Raw genomic sequence first — 19,649 nt, 5'->3', positions numbered from 1 at the left:
CAAGCATAATGAACGATGTGGCAGTAGTGACCCTTACATTAACTTTTTCAACCCATTACATTCTTTTTGCCAGTTTGGCAATAAAATAGTTAACCAGTTTGTCTGTTCCAAGAAACAATTTAGTTCACCAACTGATTTACAAGCAATTTGATACTGGGCCTGTTTAGTTATAAAATTATTGCTGTTTGACATATCAATATACAAGTAGTGGTTTCACTAGATGAAGTATGATTCTTTAAAAAAATAATGTTAAAACAACAAAATGGGAAAAATACACAAAAAAAACTCTTAGCTGCAACCAAAGCCTCCCCCAAAATCAGTTCACTTTAACTGAAAAAGTTTTTAACATATGGGAATATGGTGAAAAATTATATTTACTAGAACTTGACCACAGCAAGCTGGCAATTGTAGGTCCATTAAAAGTTTCTTCCAGACTGTTTCTACTACATTAAAACTAATTGTCCAGACCTGACATACCTCTCAGCTGTTCAGATGTTTGCAGAACATCCAGATTACTCTCTCATATTTTTGTCTGCTCCTCAAAATTTTGATATGATGCCAAATTATTTTCTAACTCCAATGTTCAGCGATGACAGAAATTTGATTTTTCAGACGTCACACCCTTCAAAAAAATTGTACTAATGCAAAACCTGCTACTCTATCAACCACGTTTGTAGGAATATTTAAAAAAGTACAGTTTTGTACCTACCATAAATGTAGATGTTCGAGGATCTCTATTTCTGCAGTCCTTACATATGGGTATTCCGCTGTCCACAATCGGCCCGAATACCAAAGGGCTAGAACCGGCGTCGGTCATCGGCGCCCGAGACTGACGTCAGTACGTGCCAGTACAAATGCGCATGACCGACGCCATATACTCAGTCTTTCTTGCCTCAGACGCCAGAATGCAAAAAACACCACCCAAAACCCAACCTAAAAAGGGGGAAGGAGGGAGGGAAAATTGGACTGCAGCAATGGAGATCCTCGAACATCTACATTTATGGTAGGTACAAAACTGTACTATGTTCTTAGTCTCCCATTGCTGCAGTCCTTACATATGGGTAGAATCCCACAGCAATGGAAAAAAGGGAGGCTGGCCAACTAAATAGCATTAGGAGCTGCTAACATGCCCTGTAAGATTGCAGTGGCAAACCCAGCCCTAGACCTAGAATAAAGAGGTAAATGATAATGCTTTGTAAAGGTATGTACATAACTCCAAGTAGCTGCCTCTAGAATGTCTTTAGTAGCTACCCCTCTCAAAAAAGCAGTAGAGGTGGCCATAGCCCTAGTAGAATGAGGCCTGATCCCAACTGGAACATCCTTTCCATGATGAGAGTAACAAAAAGCAATACAATGGCCAATCCACTTGGAAATAGTTTGTTTGAGACAGCTTTCCTTGTGAAGTCAAAGCAAAAGAAACAAATAATTGTTGAGATCTTCTGAACTCTTTGGTTCTGCTCAAATAATACCTTAACTGCCTATGTACATCCAAAGAATGCAAAACTTTTTCCCCTTTATTTTGGGGTTAGCATAAAAAGTAGGCAAATGTATAGATTGGTTCAATGCCACATTAGAAATCACTTTAGGCATAAAAGTAGGATTAGTACGTAAGGAAACCCTGTCATTGTGAAAAATCAGAAAAGGTTCCACTGCCATGAGGGCCTGTAATTCAGATACCCTTCTAGCAGAAGTAACAGCCAACTAAAAAGCAGTCTTCCAAGACAACAACTTCAATTCAACTGTAGCTGCAGGTTCAAAAGGAGGCAGAGTCAGCTTTTCCAAAACAAAATTAAGATCCCAGGCAGGAGTAGGAGCTCTTCGTGGGGTCTTATATTCTTTGCCCTCTAAGAAACTGTTTAACCAATGGATGTGAAAACAAAGGAGGGTCACAATCATAGTGAGCAGAAATAGCTGCAGCATGCACTTTTACAGAAGAGAAGGACAAACCCTTGTCCAATAATACAGTCAAATATTGCAATGTACAACTCAAATTAGGCAATTTGACATCAAAGCCTTTAGCTGAACTCCAAAGAAAAAATCTCTTCCATTTATCAGCATAAACCTTTCGAGTACTAGGTCGCCTGGCTTCCAAAATAACATCCAAAACTTGTTGAGGGAGCTGAAGGCCCTCCTTCTTTAAAGCAGAATCGCCAGGCTGTCAGGTGTAGGGATTGCACCCTGACATTGAGAAAATGATTGTTTTCCTGAGACAATAAGTGAGGAATCTGTGGTAATGGCCAAGGTGTCCCATGAATTAAGCTCCTCAACAGAGGGTACCAATGCTGACGAGGCCAATCCGGTGCTATAAGGATCATGCAAGGTTTGTCCCTCCTGACTTTCAACAGTACCTTTGGAAGAAGAGGCAAGGGAGGAAAAGCATACACGTGAAGGTTGCTCCAACTGAAGGATAGTGCATCTATTTTCCAGGCTGTTGGATGAAACAGCCTTGTGCAAAACAGTGGCAGTTGGAAATTCAAAGGAGAAGCGAACAGATCTATGTCTGGAGTTCCCCAAGCCGTGGTCAACTGAAGAAATACATGAGGGTCCAACTTCCATTCGTGAGGATCCACAATCTGTCTGCTCAGAACATCTGCTAAAGAATTTTGTGCTCCTGGCAGAAACTGTGCTCGAAGAGTGATGTGCAGATTTAAAGCAGTTTCCCATAACAGCATTGCTTGTCTGCAAAGAGGGTAAGAATGAGTTCCCCCCTGCTTGTTGATGTACCACATGACAGTTGTGTTGTCTGTTCGAATCAACACCAGTCCTGGTTGAAGTAGGCCCTTGAATGCTTCCAAAGCAAATTGAACTGCCAGCATCTCTTTCATGTTGATATGCAAGTGAAGTAGCTCTGGGGGCCAAAGGTCTTGAATCCATTTTCCTGTGAAATGAGCTCCCCAGGCTGACTCTGAGGCATCTGTCGTTAATATCTGACTTGCCTCTGGTTGGGTCACAGAGAGTCCCTTGTTTAGGTGACATTCCTGAGCCCATCACACAAATTCTTTCTGAATGCAAGGCAGAATCCGAATGACAGTGTCCAAATCGTGGCTGTGTTGAGTCCAAACGCTTTTGAGATACCATTGCAGCTTCCTCATATGCAGTTTGGCATTGGGAAGTACTAGAATGCAAGATGCCATGAACCCCAAGGCTTGAAGGACTGTCCTTGCAGTCAGCCTGGACATTACTGATAACTGTTGGAAGTATAGGTGAAGATTTCTTTTGTTTGTCCGGGGTAAGAAATGTCATCTGAGCAGCTGTGTTCAGTCTTACACCCAGAAAACACATCTCTTGTGAGGGTACTAGACTGGACTTTATTTCGTTCACAGAATACCCTAGGCATCTTAAAACTGTCATTACATACTGCAGATGTTGAAGAAGTTCGTGCTTGCCTTGAGCCAGAATCAAACAGTCGTCCAGATAAGGATAAATTTGAATTCCTTTTAGTCTGAGAAAGGCTATTACTGGAGCCAGGACTTTTGTGAATACCCTGGGCAGTAGACAAGCCAAAGGGCAATGCAGAGAACTGATAATGCAAATTCCCATTCCGAAATCTCAGGAATTTCCTGCAACTGGGCCTGATAGGAATGTGAAGATAGGCTTCTTTGAGATCCAGAGTCACCATCCAGTGATCTTTGCCCAACATAGGTAACAGCTGTTGCAGTGTTAACATCTTGAATTTTGGAATTTCCAGAAAGGTGTTTAGAATGGACAAATCCAGAATTGGTCTCCAAGTATTTCCTTTCTTTGGCACTAAGAAAAGATGGGAATAAAACCCTGTGCCCCTTTCCGCAGAAGATACTTCCTGTATTGCTCCCAACTGAAGCAGAGAAGAAATTTGTGCCTGTGCTATAGACTTAGCTTTTTCCTCCATTTTTTTCAAAACTGACTCTACTGGAGGGCCAAAAAGAACATCAGATTGCAGAGGAGCATCCATAATTCGAGCCTTAACATGCTCTGACAAGGTCTGATCTTTAAGCCAGGCATGCCTGCGAACAACTGAACTAGTAGCAGCCACCCTGGAAGAAGCCTGTAAAGCATCAAAACCACACTGCAAACAATGCTTACCAACTTGGTCTGAAGCATGCACTAAATCCTGAAGCTCCTTACATTCAATACCTTCAGCTAAAGCATCTACTTTACATTTCAATTGGCCCAGCAAATAATTTTGATACCTGAGCATATGAAACTGACAATTTAAAGCTCTCATAGCCAAAGTAGAAGAGGTATACAGTTTTTACCCCACCTATCCAGGGCCCTAGCATCCTTGTCCAGAGGAACTGGATTCTTAACCACAGAAGCCCTAACACCTTTGGGGCCTTGAGTAATAGTTTCTGGATCAGCCCTAGGACTCTTATATAAGTACTTGTGAGCTTCCGAACCCTGTAGTATCTATCTGGTTTAACCGGGGCAGGAGGCAGAGAATCTGGGTTAAGGGCAGCCTCAGAAAATACATCCTGAACAACATCCAGTACAGGAGGAATAGCCAAGGGCCTATGCTGAGGCAAAAACAAGAATTCTCTTAGCCTTTTACGAGAATCAGAATAATCCTGGCCTTCCCATTTGAAATGTTCCCTCATGGAATGCAAAGTCTCAGAGAAAGAAAAATCTTCTGGAGGGGACGCAGAGGGAGTAGTGTCCTCAGCCTCCGAATCAGAATAGGGAGGGAAATCCTGAAGTTCTTCCACAGAAGAATCTGACTCATTGGAAGACTGAACCAAACCCTCCAACTCTGTCTGTACCCTGGGCCTCTTCTCAGGGGGGGGCATAGAACCCCTAATTAAAGTTATCAAATCTTCAGCCATCTTTAACATGTGCTTCCTAGGAGCTGGACCCTGGGGGCTAGCACCAACAGGGGCAGACTTAGACTTAGAATGGCTTTTGCTTTGAGAAGGAGGAGGCCTAACTACCCTATGAGGGGAGGGAACCACCGACATCTGAGAAGCACCCTCAGCCTGGCCTAACACAGGAGAAGCCACTTCCTGTAGTAACAAAGGCTCCCCTTGAGACTCAGGTAAACTTTCAGAAGGAGCCGCTGAAGTATTCGGTGGTTCTACAGAACCGGTGTCCAGAGTGGACGACTCATCCTGTTTGGACCGCAAAGCCTTCTCTTTGCGTTTCTTAGAAGAACCAGGCGTCGGAGAATCCAACGGCATGTTGTAATTACGTTTACCAAACACAAGCTTAGCACAGTCCAACTGACGTTTAATAGTACGCTTGTTAAAAGTAGCACAAAAGCGACACCCAACCACGTCGTGCTCAGGCCCTAAACAAGGAATACAGAGTGAATGGTAATCCCTATGAGGAATCTGTTTCCCACAAGAAATACAGTTATTAACTTTTTCTGACATCCGTCAATACTGAGGCAAGAAAAAGACAAAAGTGTCCCCAACCCGGTACTTAGCCCAACTTGGTCTCCGGTCTGAAACTCAAAAACCGACAATTCCAGAACGCCGAACGGCACTTGCAAAAGGCTGCTTCTGCTTAGGACCATGCGGCAAGAAAGACTGAGTATATGGCGTCGGTCATGCGCATTTGTACTGGCACGTTCTGACGTCAGTCTCGGGCGCCGATGACCGACGCCGGTTCTAGCCCTTTGGTATTCGGGCCGATTGTGGACAGCGGAATACCCATATGTAAGGACTGCAGCAATGGGAGACGAAGAACATCTGTTCCCATTTCTGGGCCTTAGTCCCCCCTTATTTATGGCTTTGTCCAAATTTCTTGCTCTAAGAGGTTAAGAGGTATGCCACATTATTTCTACTAAACTAAAACTACTTACCCAGACAAAGTTGTACTAAATGCAAAATCAAACCACAAATTTCATTAAAACACCTCCAATCATCATCACATATTTCTTTATATAGTTGATTCAGTCTTTGTGCACTAAAGTTATCAATTCAGCATGACACACACACACCACAACTCAGTCAAAATGCAATTCTGTTAAACATGACTCTGTACTAGTTCAGGTCATTACTTACATCCTCACTAACTTCAAAAACTTTAAATCCATTAAAAGAAAAACGAAAATGTAAAGAATCCATCATCCCACCGCTACCGTACCAATTTAAAAAATATCAAGGCTGGAGAAACCAGCTCTCAGGCATTAAAATGCCTCTCTGACTTACTCTACTTCCTCAAATATTCAATCTCCCCAGGAAAATAAAAAGATTTAAATCTACTAAAAATGGCTTAATATACGCTACTTAAATGTACGAAGCATTAACAGTATGAGAGATACTCTACAAGTGTGGAGTAATGACACTGACCAAGATATCCTTGGAATTTCAGACACTTGACTAAAACTGAAAACCTGTCCATCCTCCTGCATAGAAGAGTACATGACTTTCTGGAATAACATATCTGTATGCACAGCTGCTGCAGCAGTCACCTTAGTAAAAAAAGGTTTACCCCTTGCAGGCTCACTAGTGTAGAGACACACCACCTGAATCTGCCACATGAATCTGCCACCAGCGACCCAAGTCAAGAAACAGAATTGGGAGTTGGTAGGGTTGGCAAAGAGAACCAAGATGTAGGAACTGATGGCCAGTTCTCTTAAGCCTGGGTAGCTGGGGAAGCCTATGTGACTTCTGGTGGACACTACAAAAATCGCTGGTCAACCACTCAGATTATAGGGTACAGTTATGAAGCTGCATTATTACTGCACCAGCTGATCCCACAGCTACAGACTTTGACTAGCCACCAAACAAATAATGTCTTCCAATGCTGCAAAAGTAGAGTTGTGTACACTTACCATAAATGTAGATGTTCAAGTGTATTCACTGTTTCAGTCATCACCTGTGGGTTATCCCTGCTGTGGTAGCCCTCGGTCGGCCCGAATACCAGAGTCAATGACTTTCTGCATAGGCTGCTGTCGCCTGTAATCTGACGTCAGGTTGTCAGTGCTATAAATCACAGCAGCCAATGTTATTACATCAGTTTTTCTTGCCCTAACTCGTCAGAAGCACAAGGAAATATGGTAAAGTGGTCCTGGTGGCCAAAAGCCACCATAAGAAGCTCATGTCTCCCGAAGGAAAGAGGACATAAGGGGGAAGGGGGGAGGGAAACCAGAACTACAACAGTGAATACACTAACATCCACATTTATGGCAAGTGTACACAACTGTACTATGTTCTTCGTATTTCACTGTTGCAGTCATCACCTGTGGTAGGATTCCCAAAGCTGAGGACAGGGGTGGAAGGATTAGTTAGAGACCTAGGCATGGGTCAGCATGCCCTGCAGAACTGCAGAGGCAAAGCATGCCCTAGCCTTAGAAAAAAGAGGTAGGTGGTAATGCTTTATAAAGGTATGGACAGAGGTCCAGGTGGCAGCTTCCAAGATGTCCCTGGTGGGAACTCCTCTGAGGAATGCTGTGGAAGTGGAGGCTGCCCTAGTGGAATGGGTACAAATAGACTTGGGGGATAGTTTCCCATGTAGCCTGTAGCAGAAATGGATACAGTGTGACATCCATTTGGAAATGGTTTGCTTGGAAATAGGCTTCCCCTCTGCCCCTGAGGCAAAGCTGACAAGAAACGGGTCTGTTTTTCTGAAGGGTTTAGTACTGTCCAGGTAGTATCTGAGCTGTCTGTTAATGTCTAGTAAGTGCAGAATTCTTTCCCCCTTGTTTTGAGGGTTATAAAAGAAGGTGGGTAGATGTATGGCCTGATTGAGGGTCACATCAGATACCACCTTGGGCATAAAAGGAGGGGTTCGTACTCAGGAAGACCCTGTCTGCATGGAAAAGGATGAAGGGCTCAACGGCCATGAGTGCCTGAAGTTCTGAATCCCTTCTGGCTGAGGTGATAGCTAGTAGGAAAGCAGTCTTCGAGGAGAGGTATCTCAATTCTGCTGAAGCAGCAGATTCAAATGGTGGTAAGGTTAGTTTTTCTAAAACATAATTCATGTCCCAGGCTGACGTTCGTGACCTTCTGAGAGGTCTCATATTAGAAGCCCCTCTTGTTTAATCAAAGAATGTGAGAAGAGGGGCTGCTCTGTATCGAAATGAACTGAAATGGCTGAGGCATGAGTTTTAATAGAAGAGAAGGAGTGGCCACTATTGAGCAACTTGGCTATGTAGTCTAGGATGAGAGGGATGGAAGGTTGTGAGGTACTGTCCCCTCTGGACTAGCTCCAGGAGCAGAATCTTTTCCATTTCCCTGCGTAAGATTTTCTGGTGCTGGGCCTTCTGGCCTCTGTGATAATGTCTAGGACCTATTTGCTCAACAGGGGCCCCTTGTTTGATTTTAAAGTATTAGCCATGTTGACATTTTGAGAGTCTGCAAGTTTGGGTACAGCATCTCCCCCCACCTGAGACAAGAGGACTGAGATCAGGGGAAGCTGCCTGGGAGGCTGTAAGGTCAGGCTGCGCAGTAAGGGGTACCAGTGCTGTCTGTGACAATGAGGATGGCCTTTGGTCTCACCTCCCTTATCTTGATCAGTTCCTTGCGAATAAGAGGCAGAGGAGGGAATGCATACACAAAGAGGGAGTTCCAGTCAAAGCATCCACCTTCCACGCTAGGTGGTAATACTCCCTGGTACAGAATTTATTTAGCTGGTGGTTGAGGTGTGAAGCAAAGAGCACCACCTCCAGAGTTCCCCACTCATGAATGACTTGCAAAAATATTTTTATGTGGAGCTGCCATTCGTGGGGGTCCAATAAGTTTCTGCTTAGGTGGTCGGTCAGGGTGTTGTTGATCTCCAGTAGGTATTGGGCAATTAGGTGTAATCCCATGGAGGAGGCTGTCAGGCAGAGGTTCATGGCTAGTCTGCACAGAGGGTAAGACTGGGTCCCTCCCCGTTTGTTGATGTACCACATTATTGTGGTGTTGTCTGTTTTGATAAGGAGAACCCATGGCCTGAGATGGGGTTTGAAGGATGTCAGACCCTTTTGTACTGCCATCATTTCCTTCTGACTGATGTGTAAGGGAAGGTGCTGGGCATCCCAAAGATCTTGGGTGCACCTGCCTGCTAGGTGAGTGCCCCAAGCAGTGTCTGAGGCATTGGTGGTGATGGTCTGTCCATTAGGGCGGGGGGTGAAAGGAAGACCCCCGTTCTTGGTACAGGCCCCTGCCCACCAGAGAAACTCGGCCCTTATACAGGGGACCAGAGGGAGAGAGATCTCTAGAGACAGATCACTGACACCAAAGGTTCTTTTGATATCACTGAAGTTTCCTCATGTGGAGCCTGGCCAGAGGAATTAGAAGGATGGAAGATGCCATGTACCCAAAGGCTTGTAGAAACTTTCTCACAAGTAGAGAGGCAGGAAGCTCTGCTTTTGTGAGGATAGGAAGGCCATTTGGGATGCTGTGTCCATCTGTGCTCCCAAGAAAATTATCTTCTTGGAGGGTGTTTGCTTTGATTTTTTCTTGTTGATGGTGAACCCTAAGGAAGTTAGGAGGGTTTTGACAAAGAGAAGGTCCTGGAGCAGCTTTTCTTTGCACTCCGCCTGAATGAGGCAGTCATCCAGATAAGAGTAAATCTGTATATTTTTTTGTCTGCAAAATGCTACGGCCAGGGCTAAGCATTTGGTGAATAATCTGGGTGCAGTAGATAAGCCAAAGGATAGCGGAGAGAACTGAGTGTTGTGAGCCTGCTCTGAAATGCAGGAATTTCTTGCAGGATTCCCTTATGGGGATGTGGAGGTAGGCATATTTTAGGTCTAGGATCATTAACCAGGCATTTTTTTGTTAGCAGAGGCAGTAGCTGCTGCAAAGTTAGCATTCTGAATTTGGGGACCACCAGGGAGGTGTTCAGAATGGATAGATCCAGGATGGGGCACCAAGTGCTCTCTTTTTTGGAAACAAGGAATAGTCTGGAATAAAAGCCTTTACCTGTTTGATGTGAGGGAACAGGTTCTACTGCCCCCTTACATATGAGAGTTTGGATCTGTTTCAATGCCTCTGCCCACTGATTTGGAGGTTAAGTCTGGGTACCCTCTTGGAACTGGGAGTTCATTGAAAGATAATTTGTATACCTGAAAAATGATCTTTAAGACCCATTAGTCCTTAGTTACAGAAAGCCAATTTTCTTTGCAGAGGGACAGCCTTCCTCCTAGCTTTTGGTGAAAGGAGGGCAGGGGGGGGGGGGGGGAGTCATTCAGAGTTTTTGCCATAAAAGGATGGCTTAGAACTCCCTGTCTTTGGGGTGGAAGTGGTCCACTGTTTGGTTCTCTGCTGTCCCTGGGATAAGGGCCTGTGTGGTCTTTCCCTGTGGGGCTTACCTTGGCCCTGTCTGCTAGCTGCAGGTAAGGACCATTGCTTAGAGGGACAGTTCCTGCTGAAACTGGGAGGTTGAACATGAAAAAATATATTTTATTGTTTGCATAGCTTTTGCTTTGTCTTCCATCTTCTTAAGCACCTCTTCTGCTTTTACTCCAAAAAAGCGGTCCTTATCCAGGGGTGCATCAATTAATTTAGACTTGACATGATCAGGGACAGGTTGTTCCTTCAACCATGCATGTCTCCTAATGACAGATCCTGAAACTGCTACCTTGCTTGAGGCTTCTAGGGTGTCACATCCACAGTGTAATGAGTGTTTGGCCACTTGACAAGCAGAGTGCAGTAAATCTGCAAACTCTTTTGAATTGGCAGAGTCAGGAAATGTTGAAATCTTTTGTTTTAATAGTTCCAAAGAGTGTTGTTGGTATTTTAACATATGGAATTGAGAGTTGAGTGCTCCGATAGCCAAGGTTGCAGAGGTGAAATACTTTTTTACCCTATCTGTCCAGAGCTCTGGAATCCTTGTCAAAAGGAATAGGATTCTTGGCAGAACTAGTCTTAGCTCCTTTAGGTCCCTGCGTAATGACCTCTGGGTCTGCAGCAGGATTTCTGTACAGGTATTTGTGAGAATTTGGTAATCTGTAATACCTGTCAGGTTTACTGGGAGCGGGTGGGAGGGCATCAGAGACTAAGCTGGATTCATGGAAAACATCATCCACCACTTCTGAGATATGGGGGAATGGCCAGGGGTCTGTGCTGGGGCAGGTCCAGAAACTCTCAGTCTTTTCTTAGACTGGGGGAAGTCCTGAGATTCCCATTGGTTATGTTCCATGTGGGTGTGAAGGGTTTCCCCAAAGGAAAGGTCTTCTGGTGGGGAGGCAGAAGGAATGGATTCCTCTCCATCTGAAGCCTCATAAGCAGTCAGAGGTTGTTGCTCCTCTTCAAAATCTGAATAATCAGATTCCTCAGAATCCTGTTCTGTCAATCTCAGGAGAAGGGTGTCTTTTCCTTTTAGAAGTTGTGGCCTGACTACCCCTGATATGGGAGATATGATCCTCTGCCATTTTAAGCATTTGTGCTTGGCAGGAGCAAGATGGTGGCTAAAGGCAGATTTTCTAGGAGTGGCCTGGTTTCTAGGCCTAAGAATATCCATCAGTCTGAGAGAAACGGTAGCCGGATGAGAAGATGTCGGTTTTTGTGTAGATTCGGTAGTGCGAGAGGCCTCCTCGGAAGCCAGTGGCTGTGTCGCGGCTCCGGAGCCGACCGAGGCAGAAACAGCCAAAGGCTCAGAAGACAAAGATGATTTCTGCGGCATACCAGACTCCGAAAGGGTCTCGGTAGAGGCAGACGTAGATGTTGTATTGGGCATCAGGGGCTGTGAAAGTGCTTCACTGAATTCTAGAGAGCTGACTACCTGCTTAGTGGTACAGTCGTCAGAAGGCTTAGCCTTGTGTGGTCTGTCTCTATCTTTAGCTCTGCGGTTTTTCGGAATGTCTATGGATTGTTGGCTGACTGACACCATTTCAGAATGCAAAGACGGAAGATGAAAATACTGGTCTACAATAAGAGCTCTATGGTGAATGGTTCTCACAAAGGGCACAGAACCGGCAACAGGGAATGTCGTGATCTGGGCCTAAACAAGTGATGCAGTATGAATGGAGGTCTTGGTGTGGGATCTGCATTCCACAGGGGAGACCACTTTTTCGGACATCGGTTAGTGCAAGAAAAAAGGATCCCCAACAGGATACATAGCTTTAGACGTTTTTAGCTGTAATTCAAACTCTGGTAGCGACCGACCGACACACTTGCAAACCGCTTCTGCTATGGGCTCCACGGCAAGACAGACTGATGTAATGACATTGGCTGCCTTGCTTTATATAACACTGACAACTGACATCAGACTACAGGCAACAGCAGCCAAAGCAGAAAAACCGACTCTGGTACTCGGGCCGGCCGAGGGCTACCGCAGCAGGGGTAACCCACAGATTATGACTGCAACAGTGAAACACAAAGAACATCTTTGGTTCCCTCACTCCCCAGGGTTATGAGTGAGCTACCAGAGATGGTGATTTCCAAGGGGACTGCTCGGCCACCAGGGAAAATGTTAACTATGGCAGGATACCTGATAAAAAGTAACTGGTGGTCCATAGTTAAGCAGTAAGCAGGGGGGAACAGTTGGAGGCTGCAGCACCTGGGGAAGCAGAATTAATAAAGGTTTCCCCCTTCAAACAACTACAGCCTGCCTTAACACACTTGCATATAATGACAACACAAAAAGGCTAACTCAACTTTAATTGAGATCCACTCAAAATTTACATGCCCAGTTATAGGTTTGCACCAAGGCAAGTAATGCATTTCCCCCTGTCATTCCAAACAAGTATGCCCCCCACCTTTGTTTGTTTTGTTTAACCCATTATAAAATTCTATTCGGTCTACAACGATTAAAGCAAAAGTCTCAGTGAACATTTACATTGGTCATGTCTGAAGAGAGATAACATGGGTATGCACCACTACCCATATGGATGAGTACATCCTTTAAAATATGTAAAAGCATCTCCAGCTATCCTTGGGAAAATCATAGCTGGACTTTTCTTACTAAACTGGAATATGGTCTTCCAATAACGTTTTTTTTTTTTTTTTTTTTTTAACTCTAGCCAAAATCCTGGAACGGTCCGGCACAAGCTACTTCTAATGCTTTGCTAAGGGTACTCGGAGATAACCAAGTGGCAGTAATGCAAATGTCATTACAGCAGCATGCAATGTGCCAAGAGAACTGACTATAATGACTTTCCATACATATTTCTAATTTAATCTTATTAATGTTTGTTGAAAAGCACAACTCTGTAAACATTTGTGCTTTTCAGACTTCAAGCAAAAGATACAAAAATGGATGACTGCCTTGTGGACAAATAGAATTCTGTCAACATCAAAGCAGAGCTGCATGCACACCCATACAAACTTACAGATTGCAGACTAATTACCATGGCATACATAAGATTCATCTGCTCTCAATAAGTAACAGTGCTTCAAGTGACAATTCTATGTGCTCTGTCTTGACTAACCTGAAACACTGCTGATACTGCCATTTGTTCCTTTTTGTATTGTACATTGATACTGCATCCGTCTTCAAGCCCGAGTCAGGTGAAAATGGTTCCTGAAATGAAGAAGATGATGATTCTTAACTTGATTAAAATATTGTGCAGAGAAATCAGGCAAATCTATGGACTAGGTTAAATTAGCTTCTGTTGTAACATTGGGCTTCAAAGTAAATGTAAGTGATGCAACCTGCAAAGACCTTGCTGGCAGTGGTTGCAGCCACAAAAAAAGTTTTCCAAGACAAGAATTTCAAATCCCCAGATACAGCTGGAAGAATAAGTTTCACCCAAATACAGAAGTAATGAACCACAGAGTTGCAGGATTTTCTAATCAGATGCCTTGGCAAAAAGTACAGTTGTGTACACTTACCATAAATGTAGATGTTCAAGTGTATTCACTGTTCCGGTTATCTACCTGCAGGTAGCCCTCAGTCAGCCCGAATACCAGAGACTTAGTATTTCTGCATCGGTCACTGTCGCTCCAGGACTAACGTCAGGTTGTCAGGGGTATAAAAACAGGTAGCCGATGCTATTACATCAGTTTTTCTTGCCCCAAATGTCAGGAGCCCCCCAAATAGGGAGCTAAGTTATGGTGGGGAAAACACCACCAGTAAAAAGTAAATACCAATACCCCTGAAAGGGGTGAGTAATAGGCATACAGAGGGGAGAAAAGAGAAACAAGGGGTCTGGAGGGGGCTCCTATGAGTACAACGAAAACGCATTATGTTGAATGTGTTTTCGTTGACACATGTAGAGCGAACAGGCAAAATAGCGAAGCGGCTGTTCAGCAAAATTTTTCCCTGGGAAAGAAGTCGCTTCACCGCTTCGTTGTTTTGCCGTGTTCTGAAGTGTAGTGTGGTCCCTTGTCCGGTATAGCTCCCGATCGTGATTATGCAACAGTTACTGACCTTAGGGTGCGGGTTAAAGTAAGTGCATACAGTTTAAAATGCGTACTGTTTTTTTTTTCCGTTAAATGTACGTTTTGGTTATGTGCATATGTGTATTTAGTTGTTTACTGGTTTTTGGGGGGTATAATTAGGATTGGGTATGTGTGGAAGTGTGTAATGTGTTTTTTTTTTTTTTTTTTTTTTTTTTTGCGGGGGTTGGAACAGCGATTTCTTTTCCTAGGAAAGAAATCGCTGTTTGGATTTGACATTTTCAGCTTTCGCTGAAAATGTGTCGATGTAACATCGTTCGCTGTTTTAAGCGTTCGATGTTGCAATATAGACTCGCTGGAGAGAGGGAAACCAGGACTGCAACAGTGAATACACTCGAACATCTACATTTATGGTAAGTGTACACAACTGTACTGTTTTTCATGTTTCATTGTTGCAGTCATCACACTTGGGTAGATTCCCAAAGCTGAAGAGCTGAAGGGTGGAGGGAGTCAAGAAGAGTTGGGGCTGGCTAGTATGCCTTGCAGGACTGCTGCAGCAAAACCCGCCCTGGATTTGGAAAAAATAAATAGTCAGGTGGTAATGCTTGGTGAAGGTGTGTACAGAACTCCAGGTAGCAGCTTCAAGGATGTCCCTGGTAGGGACTCCACTGAGGAATGCTGTAGAGGGAGATGTTGCCCTAGTGGAATGTGTTCGGGCCACCTGCAGGGTTGGTTTCCCATGGTGCTTGTAGCAGAAATGGATGCAGTGTGCTATCCATTTGGAAATTGTTCACTTAGAAATGGCCTTGTCCTCTGCCCCTGGTGCAAAGCTGACTAGTAACTTGTCAGATTTCCTGAAGGGCTTAGTCCTATCAAGGTACAATCTAAGCAGTCTGTGCACGTCCAAGCAGTGCAGGATCCTTTCCCCTTTATTTTGAGGATTAGGGAAGAAGGTTGGCAAACTGATTGGTTGAGAGCCACAATGGATTCCACTTTAGGCATAAAGGAAGGGTTAGTCCTCAGTGAAACCCTGTCGGCATGGAAAATAATGAAGGGTTCCACAGCCATGAGTGCTTGCAGCTCTGACACTCTTCTAGCTGAAGTGATGGCCAGAAACAAGGCTGCTTTCCAAGAGAGGAATTTTAACTCTGCTGACGCTGCAGGCTCAAAGGGGGGAAGTGTAAGCTTTTCCAGTACAAAGTTAAGGTCCCAAGCAGGGGTGGGTGGCCCTCCTTGGCAGCCTTAAGTTGTTTGCCCCTCTCAGGAATTGTTTGATAAGAGGGTGAGAGAAGAGAGGTGGCTCAAGTGTTGTAATGAGCTGAAATGGCAGAGGCATGGATATTAATGGAGGAGAAGGATAGGCCTCTGTGGAGTAGATCTACTAAGTATTCCAGGATTAGAGGCAGGGAGGGCAGGGTTTGTGTCCTCTCCTTTAGACTGAATCCAGGAGCAGTACCTTTTCCACTTATCGGTATAGGATTTCCTTGTACTGGGTCTTCTGGCTTCAAGAATGAAGTCCAGCACCTGCTTGCTAAGGCTGGTTACTAGTGGAGAATTCCCGAAATAAACCAGGCTGCAAGATTTAGGGTTTGCAGTTGCAGATACAAGATCTGCCCCCCCCTGCTGAGAGAGCACGGTTGGGTTCTGGTGTAGGTGCCAGGGTGGCACCGGTGACAGGCTGCACAGGAGTGGGAACCAGTGCTGGCGTGGCCAGTCCGAGGCAATCAGAATTGTCCTTGGTCTATCCTGTCTTATCTTAGGCAATACTCTTGAAAAAAGGGGCAGAGGGGGAAAGGCATAGATTGAGAAATGTACTCACTGGTAGGATAGGGCATCCACTTTCCATGCCCTGCTGTAAGGAGTCCTGGTGCAGAATTTGCTGAGCTGGTGCTTGCAGGGGGAGGCAAATAGATCCACCTCTAGGGTCGCCCATTTCTGAATCAGAAGGTTGAAGGTGCTGGGTTCTAATTGCCCCTCGTGTGGGTCTAGGAGATTTCTGCTCAAGTCGTCTGCCAGTGAGTTTTGTTTGCCTGGCAGGAATTGAGCTTGCAGATGGACCTGCATGTCCAAGGCAGTGTTCCACAGGGCCATGGCTACTCTGCAGAGTGGGTAAGAGTGTGCTCCCCCTGCTTGTTGATGTACCACATAACTGTGGTGTTGTCCATTATTAGCAGGTGTCCTGGTGAGAGTAGGGATATGAAATCCGTCACAGCGTGCTGCACAGCTAGCATCTCTTTTTGTTGATGTGCAGATGAATTTGACTTCGGCTGCAGCGGCCCTGAATGCACTTGCCGTCCATGTGTGTCCCTCAGGCATAGCCTGACGATTCTGTGGTTAGGGTCTTGGCATCGAGGGATTGAGTAAAGGGCAGCCCTTTGTTGTGGTTGCACGATGCTGCCCACCAAAGAAACTCTTGTCTTTAGACAGGGTATGATAGGAATGACGGTTTCCAGATCCTGAGAATGTTGGCACCAAAGACTTCTTAAGTTCCACTGAAGTTTCCTCATATGCAGTCTGGCACATGGAATTAGTAGGATGCATGAGGCCATGAACCCCAGGGCCTGCAGGATTTTCCTTGCGGATAGCTGGGTTCTGTTGGCCATTTGAGTAAAATAGTCTTGTCAGATATGCTTGTTTTTCTGCAGTGAGGAATGCCATCTGGGATGCTGTAGCCAAGCTTGCTCCCAGGAATACAATCTTTTGACTGGGGACAAATTTTGACTTCTTTTTGTTGATGGTGTACCCCAGGGAGGTTGGAAGTTTTTTTTACAAATGTCAGGTGCTGCAACAGCATTTCCTGACTGTCTGCCTGAATCAGGCAGTCGTCCAAGTATGGGTAAATTTGGATATTTCTCTATCTGCAGTAAGCAATGGCTGGAGCCAGGCATTTTGTGAATACTCTGGGAGCAGTGGATAAGCCAAAGGGAAGTGAAGAGAACTGACCATGCATAGATCCTGCCCTGAAGCATAGATATTTCCTACATGTCTCCCTTACAGGAATGTGCAAATAGGCTTCTTTTAAGTCTAGGGTGACTAAAGTACAGCTGTGTACACTTACCATAAAATGTAGATGTTCGAGTGTATTCACTGTTGCAGTCATTACATTGGGGTAATCTGCTGGCAGGTTGCCCTCAGTCGGCCTGAATTCCAAAGTCTTGGGTCCTGCGTCTGTTACGGTCTTCTCTTCCATGACGTCAGGGGTATAAAACATGCAGCTGACGCCATTTTCTTTAGTTTTTCTTGCTCCCGAGGTCAGGTGCCCCCAAACAGGTAGCAAAAATATATATACATGCATCAATCTACAAGCAAATACACCACATAGGTTGTAGAAGATAGAGAAGGAAAGATAAACTCCAGAATGACAGGGGGATGGCGGGAGGGTAACCTGGACTGCAACAGTGAATACACTCGAACATCTACATTTATGGTAAGTGTACACAACTGTACCATGTTCTTTGTGTTTCACTGTTGCAGTCATTACATTTGGGTAGAATCCCAAAGCTTTGGTTGGGAGGCTGGAGCTAAACAGCATTAGGTGCGGCTATAAGTCCCTGCAGCGGCAAAGCCTGCCCTGGACTTAGAGTAGAGAGGCAAATGATAATGCTTTGTAAAGGTGTGAACAGAACTCCAAGTAGCAGCCTCTAGAATGTCCTTGGTTGGTACTCCTCTGAGAAAGGCTGCTGAAGTAGCAGCAGCTCTGGTGGAATGAGACCTAATGCCCTTGGGCACAGATTTACCATGGTGTAGGTAGCAGAAACGGATGCAGTGACTTATCCACTTTGAAAATGTCTGCTTTGAAATAGCCTTTCCTTCTGATCCTGCAGCATATGACACTAGTAATTGCTCAGTTTTTCTTAGAGCTTTAGTCCTGCTCAAGTAGAATCTTAGCTGTCTGTGTACATCCAAGGAATGCAGAATTCTCTCCCCCTTGTTCTGCGGATTTGGATAAAAGGTTGGCAGATGAATTGTTTGGTTAAGAGCCACACTGGAAACCACCTTAGGCATAAAAGTAGGATTTGTCCTCAGACACCCAGTCTGGGTAAAACATGATAAAAGGCTCTACAGCCATGAGGGCCTGTAGCTCTGAAACCCTTCTTGCTGAAGTAATTGCTAGTAGCAGAGCTATTTTCCATGATAAGAACTTTAGATCAGCGGTAGCAGCTGGTTCAAATGGAGGCAGGGTGAGCTTTTTCAACACATAATTGAGGTCCCATGCAGGTAATGGTGATCTTCTAGGAGGCCTTAAATTTTTGGCTCCTCTAAGATACTGCTTTAGTAAAGGATGAGAAAAGATTGGTGGCTCTGTACTGTAATGAGCCGAAATGGCAGAGGCATGGACTTCAATTGATGAGAAAGATAGGCCCTTTGATAAACAGCTCAGTTAAGTATTGTAATATCGGAGGAATATTTGGTTCCGCTGTATCAGTTCCTTGTGCTGGATTCCAAGCACAGAATCTCTTCCATTTGTCAGCATAAGATTTTCTAGTAATAGGCCTTCTGGCTTCCAAAATGACATCCATCACAGCTTTACTGAGAGGTGTTGTTTGTATAACTACATGGATCAGCCACGCTGCCAGGTTCAGTGTCTGTAGTTGATTGTGCAGGATCTGATGGTCTTGCTGGGACAGTAGTTGAGGTCTTTGAGGTAAGGTCCAAGCTGGGTATTGAGACAAGTTCCTTAGGACTGGGTACCAGTACTGGCAGGGCCAGTCCGGAGCAATTAGTATCATCTTTGGTTTCTTTTGTCTGACTTTTAGGAGGACTTTGGGGAGAAGAGGCAGAGGAGGAAATGCGTAAATTGATAGGTTTTTCCAACTGAAGGATAGGGCGGCCACTTTCCATGCTTGTCTGTGATCAGTCCTTGTGCAGAATCTTTTCAATTGATAATTTTGAGGAGAGGCAAATAAATTTATTTATTTAATTTATTTTACATTTGTTGACCGGGCTAGTCCAACTGGATACATATCCATTTTCAGTGGAGGCCCGGGGAGAAAAGCTCCAGTTACACAGCATCATAAAAACATACAAAAACATAAAATAACATTTAGATTTAACATTTATAGATTAAACATTTTAAAACAACATTTTGAAACATCTAAAGAAAAAGTTTGGTAATGGCATTAATATAGAATAATACCTCTCCAGTTAACAAAAATTAGAATAAGACAGAGAAAAAAAATGACTAGAAGAGTTAAAGATAAGAAGTAGTACTCAGGAGAGAGAGTGCTATGAATAAGGAGGGGGTTAGTTTAAGGAATGGTTAGACGTAGAGATTATGGTTGAGAATGATATTTTGTGGTTGACAGACAGAGAAAAAAATGGTTAGTCAGGGTTGGTACAAGAGCATAACCAGTGATTGGAGAAGAAAAGTTTTAGGTTAGTTTTAAATAGTGAGAGAGAGGTGAGGGTAGTGAGGTCATTTGGTAATTGATTCCATATTTTACCAACTGAGTTCGAGAATAA

At 44.4% G+C, this 19,649-nt stretch overlaps 1 protein-coding gene across 1 annotated transcript in view; it reads right to left on the bottom strand.

Annotated features, from left to right (window-relative positions):
- ARID3A (AT-rich interaction domain 3A) overlaps positions 1-19,649 on the bottom strand; it is a 1,395,207-nt gene that overhangs the window by 1,236,903 nt on the left and 138,655 nt on the right. The window contains exon 2 of the mRNA XM_044054833.1: positions 13,277-13,368. The gene's annotated coding sequence lies outside the window, so the exon portion shown is untranslated. The remainder of the gene's footprint in view (positions 1-13,276; positions 13,369-19,649) is intronic.

The sequence above is a fragment of the Protopterus annectens genome, chromosome 13.part0 (genome assembly GCF_019279795.1).
Source record: "Protopterus annectens isolate FY-2018-M chromosome 13.part0, PAN1.0, whole genome shotgun sequence".
NCBI classification, from domain to species: Eukaryota; Metazoa; Chordata; order Ceratodontiformes; family Protopteridae; genus Protopterus; species Protopterus annectens.
Note: the sequence above shows the minus strand (reverse complement) of the source record. Positions and strands in the feature narration are given on the sequence as shown.